At 39.5% G+C, this 12,408-nt stretch overlaps 1 long non-coding RNA gene across 5 annotated transcripts; it reads left to right on the top strand.

Moving 5' to 3' along the window:
* Positions 1-2,544: 2,544 nt before the first annotated feature.
* LOC123135650 (uncharacterized) lies at positions 2,545-11,293 on the top strand. 5 transcript variants are annotated; one of them, XR_006466111.1, is made up of 11 exons: positions 2,545-2,955; positions 3,042-3,302; positions 3,405-3,547; positions 3,792-3,877; positions 3,977-4,118; positions 5,379-7,142; positions 7,668-8,694; positions 9,473-9,645; positions 9,834-9,963; positions 10,395-10,471; positions 10,601-11,293. It is a non-coding gene; the product is annotated as an uncharacterized lncRNA (long non-coding RNA). The 5 variants fall into 5 exon arrangements; XR_006466110.1 differs by having other exon boundaries at positions 3,615-3,877; XR_006466112.1 differs by having other exon boundaries at positions 3,405-3,877; positions 7,668-7,956; positions 8,557-8,694.
* Positions 11,294-12,408: the final 1,115 nt, after the last annotated feature.

Raw genomic sequence — 12,408 nt, 5'->3', positions numbered from 1 at the left:
CCAATCATCAGTTGGATATTTGTCGACTAAAATAAATGATGATTTCTATATTGAGTTTGTATATTCGACCTCACCACTGCTTAGCTTTCTTCTGAGATCCCATTTATATTTTTCAGTTCTTACACTAGAGTGCTTCATTTATATGTATTACTGTAGAGATCCCATTTATATTTTTCAGTTTTTACACTAGAGTCGAGAGTGCTTCATTTATATGTATTACTGTAGGGACACAGGAATCTAGATTGTTGTTGCTCATGAACCCTAAACTTCAGTTAAATGTATTCTTTGTAATTAAAACATCGTTGTTTTTTCCTGGATTGTACTACTTATCAGATTTCGGTTTCTGAATCTTCAGTACAAAATAGAGTGACAGTATATGCCATTTAGAGGAGTATTGCCGCCAACATAAAGTTTTTGCTTTGTCCCTCATTTTTCCAGTTTTCTTCTAGAGTTGAACGCGTTGTTGGTAGTTTGCCTTCATAGAGTTTGTTGGTAGTTTGCCTTCATAGAGTTTTCATAGCAACTACCAGAATATACTATTATCACTATTTATAGCCACAATAGTAAATTCCACCAATAGCTCGGGCAAGCAGACTATCAGTGGGTCACATATCCACATTTTCTCCCTCAAGTTTCATTGGATATTTCTCTCAATTTAACTGAGAAGAAATAATAACATCTGCTGAGTATTTCATTTGTGTAAAAATAATAAAATTAGTGGGAAGCTTACATAATTTGCTTCTGTTGTCTTTGTGCATTCATGTCATAATGACACTTTCATCATGGATAATTTGTGCCCATCTATCTGGTGAAATAATGTGTTTTGAAGTACAGGTGACTAAAAATGGTGATTGTTTTTTTGCTTGAGCAATGAGAAGTCAATAAGATCCACATTAGATGTAATTAATTATTTGTATTATAGTAGCTTTCTTGCATATCAGTTATATACGAAATCATAGTTTTCAATGCCATTCATTTCATTTCTTACGCTCTGGCCTGTTGTTGCTTGGTTCCCAGATTGATCCATTTTATTTTATTCTTGCAGATGTGGAGTATGATTTCCCTGATGCTATGTTAAATGGTTTCAAGCACGTTGTGGAGGATTTAGCCATAGATTTTGGTGTAACGTAAGGACGATATTTGTGTTCTTCGCTGAGCATTGAAAATCTGCGAATTTCTGGCTGCTAACTTTTTTTTGACTGTGCTCACTTAAACTATGGTCTTTGTGGAGAACATGTCCAGTAATCTCAGTATCATTACCTGCACAGTAGAACATCAACTATTTTACCATAAAAGTTAGTTCAATTCAGTTATTCTAGGCAGCTAGCTAATGTGGTTCTTGCAAATAGCACTAGCAGCATCGCATACCATGATTCTTTCATAGTGGGGTTACATCTGAGGCAACATATATTTATTCTCTATCTAGATGTTGTATCAGGATGAAGCTTACCAGCAAGGATCAGAAGAAAACATCAGTCATGCCTAATTGTGACGAAGAGTAAAGCAATAGAGCTATTTGGGTTGTATAAGAAGAATACCGGCCAATGCAGGTTGAGGCTAGACAATTGTTGCTTAACTGGGTTCAAGTTAGCTCAATTGTTCTGACAAGCTTTAGTTTTTTTTCCTCTCGTGTGTATTCTTGAGACATTTTATATAAATATAAATAGCATACAAGCAATCCCATTGATGAGATAGTTCACTTAGTAAGCAATGCAATGTAAAGACATACATTTGAGGGTCTAGATAATTTTTGAGGGTCATAAATTGTATGTTGTCAGTGAGATGCGACCAGATGGGAACTATATGCTTTGCATGGAAATGACATTACTTTGCACATGCCACTGATTTTAACGCACGAGCAATCGTTTTGTGTAAATAACTAAATATACATGTTGCCAGTGTTCAAAATTTTCATTAAAATTCCATTCAACGCATCAGCACTTTTTTTGTGTAAGTACATATACATTTCGTCAAGCCGATTTATCGCAATTTGGGAAGGGGGGGATGCTAAAACTATGCCATATCGTATGTGTTAATCAGAGGGCACATTTATTGGTCTGTCAAGCGATTTATCGGGCAGCTATTATAAATTGGTCTGGTCCCACTAGGGTCAAAATTTATGGCAAAATTCCTCCACTTCAGTCGGTAAGTATGCCGATACAACACTTTGGCGAGCATCATAGTCATGACCATCGCGTAAATCACAAAACAAACAACTCCTGGAGTTTGACTTTACCGATCAATGGCTGCAAGCAGGGAGGAACCGCACAGGAAGTGAGTCGAAGAAGTTTTGTAGAGCTCGCAAGGCAAATACGTCGACATGGTCAGCCGGCGCACGGCGCAGCTGCTCACGCGATGCCATCAGGAGGCTGTTTCAAATCCGTCTAGGCTTTGCACTCATCCAAGCTAGCACCGTCTAGATTAATATGGATATGGTGTTGTAATTTTTGGATTGAAGATATGTGATATTTTTCTTTTCCCGTTGCAACGCACGGGCATGTTTACTAGTTACTTCTAATGGAGCAGTTGATAGTCTTCGTCGGTTAAATTTCGTCCCACCTCCTTTGATTTGTTTTCGTCCTGAAAAAACCTATGAAAAAAAACCGACGGAAAAAAACCAGGATTGGCACGCACGGGGCGAGACTGCCCTTGGGGGAGGCCTCGAGATCCCTTCGCCCCCAGATCCCTCCTCCCATCGCCTGCCCTCCTCGCGATCCTCCCGACGTCCTCGCGTCGCCGTCCTCTTCTTCTCTGCGACTCCTCTGTGCCCGACGCCCTGACCAACGCCGGCGAGTCCTCGGCACTCCGCATGCGCCTCACATCCAACGTCGGGGAGGATCGCGTGACTCCGCCCGCATCGTCGCCTCCGACGCCGGCCTCTCCTTCACCACCGCCCCTGCTGGCAGGGTCCCCCTCGTCATGGGCCTTCCTCGCCTGGGTGTACGTCGCCAGCCGGTATGCTCACGCCCTCCCTCCCTCCCTCTCCATCCCAGATCTCTCCTCTGCTCAACACCTCTGATCTCCCATTGATTCGTCTGCAGGCCATATGGCAGGACGCGCAGACCCGGGCGATCCTCTCCGGCCTCCTTGAGAAGAGCTCGACTCCAGCCCGGCGACGACGATGACCTGATTCCTACCGGTGGACGATGATGTGCTCTGGCCCAACCGCCTTGACCTTAACAAGCCTCGTCAAGATTCGTCACCGTGGGCTGCACCCCTCTCTTCCTTCACGACCAGGAGTTGTCAAGGAGAACCATCAACTTGATTGATTGGTTGTCTACTCGAAAAGAAAAGAAGATGAAGTACGTGACCATTGTAGCTACTGTTGAATTCATGTATATACATTGATTGTTCATCCAATTTTGTCTACTGTTTTCCTAAATAATGAATGAGTGGATCTGAAGGAGAGAGGGCGAGAAGAAGAGACGCCGTGTGGCTTGTAGTGGGTGAGAATTATCTAGCCGGCAATGGATTTCCAGCAAGGGCGGCAGAGAAAAATCCATGACGAGATGAACACCACCACGACAGCATCATGAATGTCATCGAGGTACCTGTGTTTCCTCAGTCCTACCAGGAAAGTTTTCAGATAGTTACTGCTAAGAACTTCTATGCAGTTCTCTTGGGCAATAAAACTGCAGTCACTGGAGGGAGCAAACCAAATGACCATATATATTTATCTACTACTCAGATCACGGGGGTTCTGGCGTCCTTGGCATGTGGAAGTTATATCCGCTGTTTTGTTGTATTAATTTGTTTTGTTCATCTTGTGTATTGACCTTTGCAAGTTTCAGGTATGCCCAACCTGTCATATCTCTATGTTGCGGATTTTATCAAGGTCTTACAAGAAAAACATGCATCCAACACCTACGCAAAAATGGTAAGGCTGCCCTTAGTTACTTTTTTATGGTAACCTTGTCCTGTATATACGTGGAAGCTTGTGAAAGTGGCAATATTTTTGAGGGTTTGATGCTTGCAGACCTCAATATTTATGTCACAACAGCATCTAATGCAGAAGAAAGCACCTGGGGTACATACTGCCCAGGAATGGAGCCATCGCCTCCTTCTGAGTATATTACCTGCTTAGGTGATCTCTACAGTATTTCCTGGATGGAAGACAGGTATGTAACTCGTAACCTGAATTCACAATGATAAGATTAATTTACAGAGTACCAGTGTTTAGCAGAATAGGGTAAAATGACCAGCATCTGATGAGTTATATTTGGTTGCATTACTTTGCACTGCATAGTACCGCAAGGAGGATTTTGTAACAAGTCATGTCCATAAATTCCTTTAGTTCTGAAGTACATGGCATAGAACCTGCTAATTTGGATTACACAAGTCTGCTGAAGAATCTGTTTGTATATTAAGCATTCACTTAATGACATGTTTGGTTATCCTGGTTCCAGGCTCAGATTGTTTGTAGAGTAATCATACATCAATAATGTATGTGTGGTCTGTATAAAATGGATAGGCGTAGATTTTCTTAATCAACTTGCTGCGCATTATTGGTTCTAGCTGAAATATCTTTTCCCCTGCATCTTACACTAAGGGAGATTCAGGGAAGAAGTGAGGTGCATAAAGTATAACAACAAGACAGGCAAGATACCGGTGGTGTAGGCTTCAACATTCAGTCGTTGTGGCCATAATGCACTCTTATCTCATAATATACCTTGCATGTTTTTTATTTGAGAGGGAATTAGATTTAGCCTAGCCGTGCCATCCATCCCAGATGCTAATAAATTGTGTAACTACGTAAGTTCTTTCTTGACTCAGAAATAGCATCGGCTGCGAAGATGGAGTACGTTTTACATGGTTTTTTGTTGTTGGAAAAAGTATGCTTTTTATCTTAACCATACACTTGACAAAAAATGCTATTTTGCCAAAGAATTTCTTGTCAGCTATGGTATTTAAGTTCAGAGTTACTAACTCAATGAGGTGTATTATAAATTTGGAGGTACTGATTGTTTTTCCATATACATAAATGTATTTGTCACCTCTGAGCATCTACAGATCTTGCAATTGGTAGATAGCATTTGCCTTCCAATTTTTTTCCTTGAGACCATGTGGGTCTGAAGATAAATTGTTTAATAGTGAATGTTGTTATATTTATGCAAGTTGGATGCTATTAAAAACTTCTTATTTCCCATTTTGGGTACGAATTATGCTTTATACTAGCTGTTAGAGAAATATTAGAACACAGTGTGCATGATAATTCTTTTTAAAATACCTAAAGAACTTTGTGTCCTGATGAACTCACAGAAAAAGAGATTTGAAATTAGGTCCAAGCCTAAAGAAGGGCCACGCCTAAAATAGAACACGGCACCCCTTTCTAAAATTACTAACGGGTTTGATGTTGTTGCACGTCGTGGCGGGGACAGCCGTGTAGCAGCCGTATGTGCACTGCTTGTGCTGGGCGCCGATCTGGAGGCCCCTGATCGGAAGGGAAGCCACTGGAGCTGTTGTGGGAGATGGTGGCGGTACGCTGGTAGAGCTGGGAGCAGACATGGAGGGGCCGGACCTGCTGGTCCTTGAAGGTGCTGATATACATAGGTGCTTTTAGTAAAAAATAAGTTAGGTATGATTCTCAGTTCTCACTACCTCCGCGTGATGCAATTGAAATTTCGAATCTTTATTGTTATTTACAATTAATTTTGCGGCTGATTGGACAATATCAGTTACTAACTTAATTCAAATGGCTGACAAATTGTCTGAGACAGTTTTATAGTGTTTTACTTTATTTCTATAATTGTTATCCTATAAATTTAGTTTGTTTTCAAGGTTTGCCATGTTTCTTTAAAATTTATCCGTTGAATTTTTATGTCTGCTCCACTGGGCTGCTGCTGCAAGCTTTCATGTTTGGCTCTTGCACCATTGTTTCATATTTGTATGCTATATTTTCCTGTTCAGTCATTTTGGTCTTTATATATGGCTTGTGTTTGTGGGAATCTTATTCAATCAAAGGTTATAAGATATATTACATTGCCTTTGTTGTTTCTCATATATATCTTACATAGATCACTATATGAAAAACTTAACCCTTATGAGGTCGCGGTTATGTTACGTGTTGACTACATATATAGTTTGTTCTACAAATCATGGCGTTGAACTTGCAAAGTCAGGTTGGATGTAGCTCTGATATAATTATGTATGAAGTGATATGAAGGTGCACTCATGTCTTGCAAGACATCCTGCTTCTGCGTCAGGCAAATGTGCACATCATTGACACCATTGATGCACGAGCACTGATATTTTTTTCCATCTTTGGATGTTCCATAGGAAGTTCAGATTTTTATTGACCATTTTTGTACATAACGATGTATTTTTTTCATTGATAATTAGGTGAATACATTACAGTTTGAAATGATCTATATGGAGGTCACATTGTTTTTTAGAGAATTAGTCCCCTGGTGAAGTGGTGGGCATTATCAATGCTGCTGCATTTTAAGGTAGTGGTCAAAATGCTAGCTAGGATAAATTGTAAGGAGCTGATCATAGTTTTCGGCTATTACTGTAGAAATTCATGGCATTATCCTTGCTATGACAGTGATGTATTTGCATTGCTGCATAAATTCATGGAGTGATTCATATTTTCTTGACTCATTTTACGTGTATTGTTACTGCAACAACGACACAACTATTCTTTCATCTATGGTGTTAAAAATACCGATTTGTGACATATAGAAGGGTAGGACTTTCAGTTTCTTATTTGGATTTTGCAACTTAACCATGAATGTGAATGTGTAGGAATAATGCCAAAATCACCTAACCGAATTGCAATAAGATTTTTACGTTTATTATTTAAGTCAAACCTTACCACTAGGAGATGAAATGGTTGTTTTAGGTGTACATGTACTAAAAAAAGGAATGGCTTGCGTTCCATGATGGTACATGCCGCAGTATACTCAACGGATGGCAGGTTCTTATATGCCATATGGAGAGGGAGAACCAGGTGCCTGAGGGACATCGAGCTTTCCCATGTCTTCTTCCTTCAATTCAACGTTGTTAAGATTTTGAAGATTTTTGGCGACCTGAACTTGCGTGACATGGACCTCTGCAACGGACTCTTGGCCTACATCAACCATTTTGTCGACCAAGTACCTGTATTGGAGCATGATCCAAGGATTGTATCCTGACATGACTAGGTAAGTCACCTTATTGTAGCAATTCAAGCATTTGTCAATGAACCTTGGCAAGTGTAGTTCAGTGATGTGGTCTTGCCATGCTCAGCTCTGTTTATTATGCATCAACGGCCATCAATGATAAGTATTAATATATTTAGTAAATATTATGATGTGCAACGCCAACCATTGGAGTGATTTAATGCTTCCAATTATGCATTGTGTATATTCAAATTATTGCACATGTGATGTTTCCTGTTAATAGTCACATAATTAGTTGTATTCCCTTGTGTATGTGTGTTGTTATTTTTTGCACACATCTTATATCAACTTGATCTGATGCTTATCTTCTGCAATAGCCATGTAAAGTATATAATGTCTTTTAGGTTACAATTTCTGTGTATATACTGCAATGTTGATCCAACTTATCAGCCCTCGTTCTCCTATCGTAGAACTATTTCGGTGAGAATCTGGGTCCATTTAGCATGCAGGAGCTTGAGTAAGTTGACAACCGATTAGAAATATCCCTTAAGTTGTCAAGCATATCAGGTAAATAGCCGCGACCAATGTTGGAGGATGGGTCGTGGGATGGAAGGAGGAAGACATCGACGAGCACATAATTTTACCATCATAAAAAAACAGGTGTGTAGTTGCTCTCACGATATGTACTAAATATTTTGATAAAAGGCGATATTTATTCAAAGGACTTCACTCATGTCAACTAATCGTTAGTTTGATTCACTTTCCTTTATTTCGCCCATATCAACGAACGTGCAATTAACTAGCAGCAATATCCGAAACAGCTAGAGTATGATGCGGCTCGACCTCATCCGAGCAGGTAGGATGAATCCCTTCAATCTTTCTTCTCTGTCTTGTAGGCATTATGTAAAAATATCAAGACTTTGCAAAATCTACATTTAGACTACCATCAATTTGTCCCACCGGCAAATGTGCGTATGCTGCCTTTTTATTTGTCATAAAACCTGTATTTAACATCTACTGAAAAATAATTATTTTCCAATTAGAAGAAAGCAAATCCAACAATGGTCGTTAGAAATTATTAGTACCCTACAAAATCTGTAACACATCATATTAATTAGGAACTCAAATCTTGGTTGCAAAAATTAGATCTGTGCTATAAATGCAGGCAATACAAAAGGTAGGAAGCCCATACGAAAGTTCCTTTTTTGTCCTCATAATGGGACAATTTAACTAAGTTGCTCTCTGCTGGTTGTTTGAAGAGAAAATAAAATGGTCAGAGTGCAACCTACCACATAATAAATTAAACTTTTCAGTTCCATGTTAATAGGAAATCCTTAAAATATGCAGTAGTTTAGATCAACCTGCATTTTGCTCAAACCATCTAAGTGAATTTCTCATAGTATTACCTGCATATCTTCCGGTTTATTCCATTGCCATGGAGCTTCTTGGATTCCAGTGAATTTGTAGATGAAGAAAAGGAGGATGCATGAGCTTCAAATCTGTTTGAATTTAGTCAGAAGATGGAGACTTGAAGTAGGAATTAGTGGAGAATGGGAAGGTGGATAGTACATGGGAACCAATCAAATACATGTAGGTATGACATGGTGCTTTTTTTAATCTCTTGCGGATGTCAATATTTTTCTACAGGTACATATATACAACTAAATCACGGAAAAAATTGATTAGGTACACCATACTATAGTCTCACATCTTGGTTTATTTACTACCCTGTTTAAATATCAACCAACATGCATGTCAAATTTATAATTTGTTAATTGCTTGCCTAAAGGCAATATATATATTCATCACCCAGGATGCAGAATAAATTATTCTTCACCTGTTTGTGTGTGTACTTAGACAGAAACACTCCCATATCTGAGGTCTCAGTTAATGTACTGTTGTTGAATTCTTCTGTCACTCTTGATACAAAGCTATAGCTATACTACCATTTGCCAAGATGATAAAATTGGTAAAATACAGTGATTTAGTTACTTTCAGATTTTGGTATTTTCTGAGAAGTGCTCCACAAATATGAACTAAACAAGCTTGTATTTTCTCTACTCCTAATGTCTCAGTTGGTAGTCTCGCCTCACACACCACATCTCACCACTCCTATCTTTCGCCCACCACTTCCATTTGCCACTGAAATGCTGCTATTTTAAGAATTGAAGAGATTGCCTTTCCATTTTGTAAAATATTCCTGTTTCATTGTACCATCTGAAGTGACCAAGCATGATCATGGTTTGCCATGTATGATACAACGAAGTCATTTTATTAAGCTGGCATTAGTAGTTTTGCATTTTACATGATTCGTGTGCAAGTTCGAACGTTTGTCGAATAATATTAATATTAAGTTTATAATACTGGCACAGTCTGTTAGTGTTATCTTCTTGGGAGTACTTGAGAAGGCGTGGCGGGGAAGGTGGGGACACGCCATAGCAGAGGCCAGTGGCAAACCTACGTGTAAGCCGTGAGGTCCGGGGAAGGTAGCTTTATTTGGCAACGCCAATGATCAAGTTAGGGATGCACAAGTCAACCATGAGATGTGAGTCACACGGCCATCTTTCTTTTCCTTAGAAATTTGTCTCTCCAGTAACATGGCTCCTTAACAGAACTAGACTATGGTTTGCTAAATTTATTTGGATGGAGGGGTGATATTTCCTTTCTTTACAATAGATATATATATTTATTTCCCTCTCTATCCATGGGCGTTAATATATTTATTGTAACAAGGTTGGAGACTGATGTGGATGCGCAAGGGCAACGCTGGCCTCTGCCTAGAAGGGCAATCACAGTGTACAGAGCTCTAGCAGCACTATGCCATCATCCTCTGCCTCACCGGCCGCATGAATTTCAAGAGATGGTGAGAATATCTCTGCAAATTGTGTATTTTTTAATTTAGACCTTTTTGCTCTAAGTGCCATTGCGCGATTTCGACTTGGCGGTGATATTTATCAAATGCTGCAAATTCAATCTTAAGTTAAAAAATAAATAACAATGCATAATTTAGTAATGGGAAATTTGCAAGTTCTTAACCATCATTGATTTGATTAAGTAACTATCTGAGAGACAGTAGGTGGATATATTACTGTAAATGATTAAACTTTTTAGCCTGTAGCACTTCCTAATCATAATACTTATGTATACTTTTTGGCTCCTATTGAGTTAACCCTGCTACATCTGTACATCTGCCTTTGGGTGGTTTTCCCCTTCCTTACATATATGTAGTTCTGTATTTCCAAGCTATTGTTATCGTACTAGACTGAGTGGTTGGGTACGCATCCCTTTGTTTAGGACAATTACAGCAAGGAAGTAGGAGGAAGAAAAAATGCAGGCGGCCTCATGAAAGTCACAACAGCAAAGATCCACAGGTCAGCAATCTTGGTTCCTCTGCTTCTGCACTGCATATATATTTATTTTCAAGAAATCTTCTCTTTTTTGCAATTTCTGTTATTTTTTTTACTACAAGTAACATGGAGATGCCATATGATTTTGTTCAGTTTGTGAAGATGCAGAAGTCAGAGGAGGAACCATGATTTTTGAACAAGCATTAGTTTGTGGCTCATGGATGAAGATTGCAAGTACTACTTTGTAACTAATTTAGCTAATCGCTCACCAAGTAGGTGATTTAGCTAATCGCTCATCAAGTAATTAATCTTTAATCTGAAGTTGTATATTGACTGTAGGACAATAGCACCCCAGTTTTCAACAGCTGCAAAATACTGAAATGCTGCTATTTTAAGAATTGAAGAGATTGCCTTTTCATTTTGTAAAATATTCCTGTTTCATTGTACCATCTGAAGTGACCAAGCATGATCATGGTTTGCCATGTATTCCCTCCGTTCGGAATTACTCCTCCAAGAAATGAATGTATCTAGATGTATTTTAGTTGTGATACATCCATTTTTATCCATTTTTGTGACAAGTAATTTCGAATGCAGGGAGTATGATACAACAGAGTCATTTTATTAAGCTGGCATTAGTAGTTTTGCATTTTACATGATTCGTGTGCAAGTTCAAGTGTTTGTCGAATAATACTAATATTAAGTTTATAATACTGGCACAGTCTGTAATTGTTATCTTTTGGGGAGTACTTGAGAAGGCGTGGCGGGGAGGGTGGGGACACGCCATGGAAGAGGCCAATGGCAAACCTACGTGTAAGCCGTGAGGTCCGGTGACCCACAGCTTTTTTATAGCACCCCTTTGTTTTTCCATAATTTACTCATTAGTCCTTGTAACTTGAGAGGGTTGGCCCCACAGATTTCTAATGACCTCACAGGGTATTCTTGCTGGCGCCGTCGCTAGCAGAGGCGCATGGTCGACATGAAGAGCCGGGGCATTGACACTTTTCGCGCTACCAACACTGCATACCAGCGTGAGTGAATGTTATAGTGGCCTTAGATGCCCTATCAAATTCTTGCTTCGCTTTTTTGTTTTGTATGCTTGGATGTATGTTTCAGTTCCTGCATGATATTTCTCATGTGGAGTTGAAACCACGTTCGTCCAATAGCAAATAATCATATGTTTCACTCTGAAATCATATTGCATATAGAGTGATGCTATGTTCTTGTGCGAATTACTGCACACATATACATTGAGTTACCTGAAAAGGTCTCACATTTGGGATCCTACAAGTAACACTATCACTCGCTTGTAGTGTTTGCAAGTGGTGATAATTGTCATACTACTCGGTAACAGCCTTACTCGAATCAGCCTTGACCTTGTATAATATACATAGTGATTTGGTGCATGGTATTTTTTAGTGAATTTGATCAAGATTTTGTTATTTTATGTACATTTGTACATTCCGTTGTTTATTTAAATAAATTTTCCAGTAAGTTGATTTTCCAGCATGGTCATAATGTTGACATTATGAATTGATTTGTGAAGCACAAAAACACAATAACAGTTGGGAGGGCTGCTTTATATCCCTAGACCCCGGCCCACACCTGACCGTCATCTCCCTCTTTCCTCGGTATCATAACCTGATGCGACGTTGGCGGCGCAGCAGTCCGGAGGAGGCCAGCAGTGCCGACGACGGCTCTGCGATGGGGAAAGGTCGCTCATCGTCGCGGCACCAGTAGTTCCACGATCACATTATACCCCGCGTGTTGATGAGCAACAGGACTCTCCGGCCTCCTCCCTCTAGGTACCTCTCCAAACCCTAAACATTTCTCATGTTCGCAGTTTGTCACTATACTACTATTGTTTAATTAGATGGTAACATAAAACTTGGAGTGTCTGATCGGAATTCTTATTCACTGCTAGAGATGCTAACTGGGTTCTCTCTGCCTCTCACAAGTTTATC

The sequence above is a fragment of the Triticum aestivum genome, chromosome 6B, assembly GCF_018294505.1.
Source record: "Triticum aestivum cultivar Chinese Spring chromosome 6B, IWGSC CS RefSeq v2.1, whole genome shotgun sequence".
NCBI lineage: Eukaryota > Viridiplantae > Streptophyta > Magnoliopsida > Poales > Poaceae > Triticum > Triticum aestivum.
The sequence above is the reverse complement of the archived record's forward strand: the minus strand, read 5'-3'. Positions and strand labels throughout refer to the sequence as shown.